Consider the following 8,421-nt stretch of genomic DNA (forward strand, 5'->3'; position numbering starts at 1 on the left):
GCGGGAGCAGAGCCAGAGAGAGAGAGAAAAGGAGAGAAAAGTTTCCTGGAGTCTTCATTAGTTGACTTCTCTGTCCGCGGCTTCCCCCAGCCAGCAGGGCTCACCCCCAATAAAGGAAGGAAGGGGGTCTTTTTTTTTTTTCTAAGGCCCCAAGGAGTCCGGTGTTTACAAGACTAGAAATGCTACAGCCATGTCCCGGCAGAAAGAAAGGCTGAAATGGAGGACCGATGCCTTCCTTATAAGGTACGATGCTAACTTGACCTTCACTTTGTCATGGCGCCCCCCGCCCACCCAGACTGCTACAGGCAGCCTGAGGCAGCGAGCGCCCTGCAGACCCTGGCCTCTGCCTCCCTGTTTCCTCTCCTTTTCTTCCAAATTTCTCTTTCCTTTTTAAATGTCCCTCCTTTCCCATCTTTTTATTTCCTTTTTTTACCTTTTCCTTTTTATTTCCTTTCTTTCCACCCCCCCCCCCGAGGTTTCTCCTGCTCTTTTTTTTCACTCATTCCTTTTATTCTTGCCTTCCAATTTCATGGTTTCCCTTGACTCCCTCTTGCCTGGCTCTCTATCATAATCCCTCTCTCTCTCTCTCTCTCTCTCTCTCTCTCACTCCCCCCCCCCACCCCAGCCTTCTGGTCTTCTGCATACCAGAAACAATAAAGCATGTTTTCAGTTTTTTCTCCATCCCCATCCCCACCAACCTCCACAGTCCTAGCCTGGCTTCTGCCCCCACCCAGGTGTCCCTGGGGAAGAGGTGCAGAAAAGAAGGCAATTTGGGATCAAAGGAGGCTTCACTCTGGACCCAGTGCCCACTTGGGGATGACAATGAACTTGGTTTTGGTAAGACCCTGTCTTCCTCCCACTGGCCTAACCTAAGTCTCTGTGACCCTAGTAGTCTTGAACTGAGGGCGAAGCCCTTTATTGTGGGGAAATATGGGGAGAGCAGAGACCACTGCTCCTGAGACTAAAGGGGAGATTTAAGTACCAATTGTTAAGTACTCAGCCCTTCTCTGAGCTCCCAGCCCCTAAAATTTTAGAGATTTCCCTTAAGACATCTGGACAGGGAACTGAGAGAATTAGGGATTTCTGGAGATTCACACTCATGTAAAAATCAGAAAGAGAAATGCTATCAGGCCTCTCTACCTTGCCTCTTGCTGCCTACCAGGCTCCAACAGATCTTCTGACATTAACTCTAATCATATCTTGTGTGGCTATAAAATAAATGATATTATCAACACCCCTATAATTATCTATTATTCGCTTACTTGTGATAATTACAATACTAGATGAGGCAGGTCTATACAGACAAAGTAAAGCCAGACAAGTATCTTGGAAAAATGAACCTGGATCACTGGGGCCTTTGAAATCTCTAAGAGTCTATAAGCTCCTGCTTAGGACCTCCTTGGTCTAGGAGTCATCATGATGTGGGTGATAGGGTGACACTGGGAGACCCTACTACCTCCTTTTCCTCTATATGCCATCTAGCCAACCCCCCTCCTCTGAGCTGACACCAGAGAGGATCAGACAATAAAAAGGAAATGCCTTCTCTCCCTCCCTAGCACAGGGGACAGGATTCCAAAGGGGGGAAGTTGAGAGGGTCTTGCGTTGTTACATTCCCAGACTTTATAGTTCTGTCTAGTGTTACATTGTTTCTTCAGGCAAAGATCTTTGTTCTCCTTCAGTCATATTTCTCCCTTCCCCCTCCCTTTCTTTCTCTCTCCCTCCCCCCCTGTTTTGGTCCCTTTAAAGGAGACTCAGATCATCTTGTGCTCTTAATAGATGACTATAAAAGTAAAATTAATTCCCCCCTGCCCTTTAATATCAATATCTCTTCGTTAAATATGCACATTGGTGAGAATAAACAGAATTAAGTGTTGCAACCCAAACCAGCAATTACATCCAAGAGGTTTTTTTTTTTTTCTTCCATGGGGTCTGGCTTATCTGGGGGTGTTCACTCTGCCGCGAGATAACCAGGGGTTATTTGTATTATTATTATTTTTTTACAAGCTCACTGGGGCCTGAGCCAGCACCAACCTGGTAGAAAAAGCAACCACGAAGCCAGAGAGGGAAGAGAGCTCCAGACAGCGATGAAAAGGAACCACGGTTAAGTAATGCGGGGGGAGGGGGGGGAGGAGGAGGCGGCAGGTCTCGGAACAAACGTGGCCGAGAGCGAGACAGGCACTCACAGACAGAGGTTTACGTATTTGTATTAACTTTTTTTTTTTTTTTTAATTCGGGGCTCGATGAAGAAAAGGGAAGGTTCGGGGGAGTGGAGAGGGAATTATCCCAGATCACAGCACGAACGCCCCAGAAGGGGAGAAGACGGAATAACCGCGCGCGGATGCCGGGACAGCACCGGGCCCTGGATCTGGATTCCCGCCCGCCGCTGCCCCACACACTGAGGGCTGGGCCCTCCAAGCCCCCCCTCGCGGCCGCCAGGGCTTCCTCGCTCTCCTTATCATCTCCATCTTTATGACGAGGCTTGTTAACAAGACCAGCGAGCTGGCCACGCACATCTATCTCAGCGCTCACGCTCAGCCAAGCATCGGCCGGCGCGGGGACTAGCGAGGCACTAATTAATTGATTCCTTTGGACAGTAAAATATGGCAGCGTCTACACGGAACCCATAAACAATATCTCTGCGGGGTGTGAGTGCATTGTCTCTCAAAGAATTTTTCCATAGGCGTGTGTCAAGTAGCGGATTTTTCGCCACTAAAGAAAGACCCAAGTGGGACTCATTTCTCCGGGTAGAGACAGAGTTAGCTCAGTGTCAGAAAATGCTTTAAGCTGTTACTGCCTCCCCGAAAGTGTTTAGGAGTGGATTTTGTTGAGAAAAACTTGGGTCATGCGATAACTTTTCCCTGCTGCTGGTGTAGACCTGGCCAACCTTAGGGATGGGAGTCAGAGCTGAGGGGCTAGGTGGGCCAGAATCTTCTCCCTGGTTGGCTGAGAGGGAGTGGAGCTGCTCTGTGGTTTGAGAGAGTCGTAGAAGAGTAGAAGACCAGGTCCAGCCTTTGCTTTAGGCTGTCTCTCTAGACTCCAGATTTTAAAAATAAATTTTAAAAAATGTAAACAGACTTTGGCTTTCAGGAGCAGTGCGTGCCCAGTGCACACCTGAAACTTGCCTGTTACCCCAACCTGCCTGTTACACACCTTGTCAGGCCATTGCATTTCCCTCCCGCCGCCCCCTCCCCCCCCCTTTCCAACTGGCAGCCTGGAGTAACTGTAATATATTTACCTTAGGTCTAAAAGAACAAGTCCTGAGACACGGAGGGAAGGGAAGTAACCTAATTAGATAATGTTAATTCTTTACCAGGCTGTGATTATTCAGTCAGACTCTGCTGCAAACAGGACTTAGGATTCTAAATATAGACCCTGACTTCAAGAGATGTAACAGGGAAATAGAGATCAGCGACCAGCGATTATTGTATAAATAGTCCATGTAGACATAGAAGGGGTTTTCAAGAGATGGAAATAATAGAAAAACAGAAAAACAGAAAAGAGGCTCCGTTGATGGAGACTGTCATTGCCAAAGCGCGAGCTTCCTCCAGCTACTGTTTGCAAAACAGCCAAATAAACGCGTATTATAAATACAATAATATGCGAGCTCAAAGAATTTACTTCCCTGGATTTGGTACCTGCACAACATGTAAACAAACTAATTTACAGGACATATTTTTCATACATTGGGTAGATATTCAATTTGTATATATAATGATGCCTTTTCCATGTACTTTTTATGTGGATACATTAATATCGGGATGCATTTTCCATGCATGATTTTATACGTCCTACGGAGTGTATACATCTATGTAGCTCAAGAGATGCGGGACTGTGTATTCCCGGTGTGGGATGGATATGCGAGTGTACTGTTTATGTAAATGAATCTTTACATGTGGTGTTTATCCATGCTATGTGTAACCTTTTCCCAGAAGGTTGCTTTCCCATGTAAATAAAAGTGCCTCTGTATGTACATTTTCTACAGAAATATATTTTCCATGCCCAGGGTGTACATATAACATGGATATCTGTGCGTTCGAGACTGTTTCAATATATCGGTTATGTTGGCAGAAACATCTCTCTCGCGCCCCGTATACGGACTCTGCATCTTTCACAGGGAGCTCTCCTAGCAGGAACTACCGGCGAGTTCCGTCCGCGCAGACCTGTCCTTGGAAGGAAGTCCTCCCCTCTGGGATATGGAAACTGACAAAGTGAGGGCTTGTCTCTTAGTCTCCAGGAAGTGGCTCTGGCTCAGAGAGGAGGGATCACCTACCGGCGGCCGGCTGGGTCACCCTGACTAAAGGTCCGGCTGTGTTTGGTCTCATCCAAGCCCAGTTCCCCGGCTCCTTTAGGAGCCACCGGCTTCGGGAATCTCCGCCGCTGGCGGTGAGAAGCCCAGCGGGAGGGCGGGCCGCCGCTGTGGGGACGCCGCGTGCCCAGCAGAGGGAGGGCACTTAGCAGAGAGGCCTGGTTCCCACAGCCCGGCAGCGCCTCGACTCGGGCTGTCCTTCCAGGTCTCCCACAAACTCGCGGGGCGCCCCCAGGCCTAGGGTGCTCGGGGCTGGGCAGCCGGGCGGGGCGGGGCTCGGCGGCCTCCACCGCTCCCGCCAGCAGGGGTCATCCCGTCCTTTGCGGGGGCCCGGCGGCCCTCGGGCGCCGACCAGAGCTGCCGGCGCTGTTGGGCGGCGAGCTGCGCGGGGCAGCAGGGGCTGAGAGGCGCGCCGGGTCCCCTCTCCCCGGGACCCTGCAGCGGATCCGGCGCCGGGGCCCGGCCGGCCGGCGAAGTGGACCGACTTCCCAGAGCCCTCTCCACTGGGCCGGGCCACTAGGAGCTCCAGGCGCCCGCGTCATCCACCAGCGGCCGCCGCGCCTTTGTCTCGGAGCGTCCCCGAGAGCCGCGACCGCGAGCTCGGCGCCAGGCTGCAAGCGGTGCGCGGCGTTCGGGTCGGCGGGTGCCGGCAGCACGCTTCTCCACGGAAAACCCGCAACTCTGTCTCGACGGAGGCAGCCGCCGGAAGGCGGCCGCGGGGGTCTAAGGCTCGGCATCCGCGCGGCTGCAGGATCCGCCTCCTGCAGCCCACCTCACTCTGAATTACACCGGACCCTTCGGCGCCTCCATGTGCCCGCCGCGCGGAGAGGGCTGGGGGCTCCGGGGTGCGTTTCCCGCGCGGGCCCGGGGCCTAAGAACCGCTCCTGCTTTCCTGGTAATGGCGGGGAGGATGGGCGGGGGCTCCGGCCTGTCCGGAACCCAAGGTCCCGGGGGTTTGCTTTGTTCGTAGATCGAGCTGGCGGTCCCTGCTCTGCTCTGGGTCTGAGCCATCGATCGCGCGCCCGGTTTCCGGCTGCATTACTATCCACGGGACCCGGGCTGCCTGGCCCATCTCCCGCCCGCTCGCTCAATAGCTGCCTTAAATACCCTAGCTGTGTCTATGCAGGTCAGAGTGGAGCAGAACTGGGTGGATAGCCAGGGCCAAATACACAGCTCATTTGGATGATATAAGCTTACAAATACACAGCAGCAGAATTATTTCCACCCGCATTGTATTATCCAGATAATTCTCTCCATTTCTTGCCCCTCAAGACCCAGTTTGTGACACGGAGCTCTTTGTCTTCAAGTCCGTGGAGTAAATAGTAGTTTGAGGGCTTAAATCAGACAAATGGTTGCAAAATAGATGCAATCCTTGCCCAGATGCAGAGTTCAGCCTTACCCTGAGTATTTGGGTTGCCGCTCCCACCATTACACTCTCCTTGGCAGAGAGACCCAAGGATTTGTTGTTCAGCCATGGGGAGGAGGTTATAGTGTCTCTCCTTCTCTGATAGTCTCTCAGTTATTGACTCTTGGGACCTGTGTAGACACCACCCAACAAAGTACCTCCTCTCTCAGATCTGCAGTGTCTCTGGGACTAAATCAAGGGAATAAATTAAAGGCCAGTTATTCCTAACTTCTTTAAATTTACTCCTTTCTTTTTAGCCAGAAATGCCTTCACTGTTAACTCCCCCCCCCCCCCCCATAGATGTGTCCTAAGAAGAGCTTAGTCTCTGGCCTGGATTCACTGAGATTCAACACGCCCACCCCCACCTTAATTCAGACGCAGGCGCAGCCACCCAGTCCCTCTCCCAGCTCATGGCTGCCAGAAGCTACCCTGTCCCCAGTTTTGCCTATACTCTCTGGGGGCCTTTGTATGAGTAACTCCCAAAGCTTGGGATCTCCTTCCTGCTCAAACCCCTCAGCTGCACAAGACAAGCTGTGGGTTAGGGGCTAAAGGAGAATGGGATTCAATCTAAATCTGTTAGTTTTGCTAGTTGCAAGAGTAAGGAAAAGAAGGGAGAGAGAGAGAGAGATTTCAAGGCAGGGGTGTGGCTTGGATACTGGGCTCTGTGGGGGCTCCTTATTCCAAAGTAGCCCCAGAAGGGTGGAGAAGGAATTTGGAGGAGACTCCATAATTGGAGCTAGGCTGTGAGAAAGGGAAACTCAGGGACCAGAGGCACAAGTGTGGAGGCAGAGGAAGGATGACCCACCCGGAAGGAAGGGGCAAGGTGGAGGTACAGAGGGCCCCTGGGCTCTGCTGGGACCTGGACTCTGGTTCTGCCCTGGGTCTCTGGCATGGCCCAGAAGAAGTTGCTGGCTGGGGAAGATGGAGCCTATCTCACCAGCTCCAAGGGGTTTTTAGTCCGCTGCCTATTCATTGTGCAGTGTTCAAAATGTGCTCTCAGAGTGAAGCCATGGGGTTAGACCATGGACTTGAAGTGTCCTTCCACCAACCCCTGCCCCCTATCCCAGGGCACTCCTGCCATCCCTGCTCCAACCTGCTAGAGTCCCTACTCTGGCTTCACTTCTGGTGATCCTGCAGCCCAGACTTCCTCTTTCTGGCCCTGAAAGTGGTTACAGTCTCCTCTGGGCTGTCTACATTATTTTTATGGCCCCATGACTCCTTAGCTATCCCTCTCCTCCCCCCCAATCTACTATCCCCCAATTTTCTCTCTGCTAGTAATTGCTTGGGACTAGGGACGGCAGCTCATGAACAGATCTTGGTTGCTCGTGTGTTTTTTGTTGCCCCTGCACCGTTCTTCCTTTATTATTATACACTTATTATTTTTATTATTCACCTGAACTGGAGAAAATAAAGTAGGGGACAGTCAGGAGCCTGGGAATCCCATTCTTTCTAGGCAGAAAAGACCATGTATGGGGGCCCAGTTCAATTTTTTTTCTCAAAAAAATCACATCATCATTCAGTCATGTTTTAATTATTATTATTAATATTAATATGACGAAGCAACTCTGTACAAGGACTCTATAAAGGGAAAACGTGCTAAAGACAGACGTTTGACTAGGAGGGCACACTACAGAGAGCTGGGGAGGGCATCTACCCACAGAGACTAGACTAGGTACTAGCAAGGGACACAGAGAACAGGACACAGATTGACAGAGAAGCTCACGGAAGTCAAGTTTAAAGCGACAGGAAGAGAATATTGCATATCTTTACACCCCCACCCCCTTTGGAGTGTTCTGGTCTCTCTTCTCTAGTAGGCTGTGGGAGTCAGGCTGGAGGGGTGAAGCTTGAATCCAGCACCCCAGAGCCCACAAGGTCACAGGAGGGGCTGCATGAAGGGGTACATGGGTGACCAGGCAAAGGGGAGAGTGCCTCACACTCAGGGCCAGCCCACAAGGGATTGTGCAGACAGCAGGAATGGCGCTGATTTCTGTGAACTTGTTGTATACGGGTGAAACAAGTTTATGTCAGTGGGGAAGTGTGGCAGGTGCCCAGTGGCGATGAGGGCATGTGATTGTACCGCCACTCTGCAGGGCTGCATTTGGGGACATGAGGCTGCCTGCTTACAAGTACTGTTGCGGGGTGGGGTGGGGTGGGTCCAGTGGGGGTGCCGAGCTCCGCTGTGCCTGCGTTTGCCCATGCCTCTGCACAGTCTTGTCCAGGGACTTGACGCTGTGTGCTGGTGGGAGAGCGGCAGGCTCTGTGGATTGCCATTGGAGGGGGTGTTAGGAGAGACTCTTCCAGGGCAGGAAGAACTCCCAAGCTGGCAGGCCAGTTCACAGTGTCCAGGCTGGGCTTAACTGTCATCAGCTCCCTGTTTCTGCCCTTCTTGCTCCTGCAAGGGTGGGTGGGTGGGCAGAGGGGAAGTCGGGGGAACTCTCACCAAGAGGGATAAAAACGGAGTGCAGGAAGGTGCCGAGCTTCTCCACTGCTTCTCTCTCCTAAGCCAGCCTAGATCTAATGGGCTGGGGCTGGGGCCTGAAGGGGGCTTTGAATAAAAGGCCCTCTGCAGAAGAAGCCACTCTTTGGCTTCCGACCGGTTCTGAGGATGTGTCCCTCCTTCAGCTCTGGTCCTTGTACTCGCGCCTGGCCGGCCAGGGGGAGGCGGAGGCAGAGGATCCTGAGACAAAGGGCGACGTTGTGGGGTGGGGGT

The 8,421-nt window shown here is 52.1% G+C and overlaps 1 long non-coding RNA gene across 1 annotated transcript; it reads left to right on the forward strand.

The window, feature by feature from the left end:
- LOC131519488 (uncharacterized) lies at positions 1-2,115 on the forward strand. Its single transcript, XR_009265660.1, has 3 exons — positions 1-243; positions 735-837; positions 2,005-2,115. It is a non-coding gene; the product is annotated as an uncharacterized LOC131519488 (long non-coding RNA).
- The last annotated feature ends 6,306 nt before the right edge of the window (positions 2,116-8,421 follow it).

Source organism: Neofelis nebulosa, chromosome 8 (assembly GCF_028018385.1).
Source record: "Neofelis nebulosa isolate mNeoNeb1 chromosome 8, mNeoNeb1.pri, whole genome shotgun sequence".
Classification (NCBI taxonomy): Eukaryota; Metazoa; Chordata; class Mammalia; order Carnivora; family Felidae; genus Neofelis; species Neofelis nebulosa.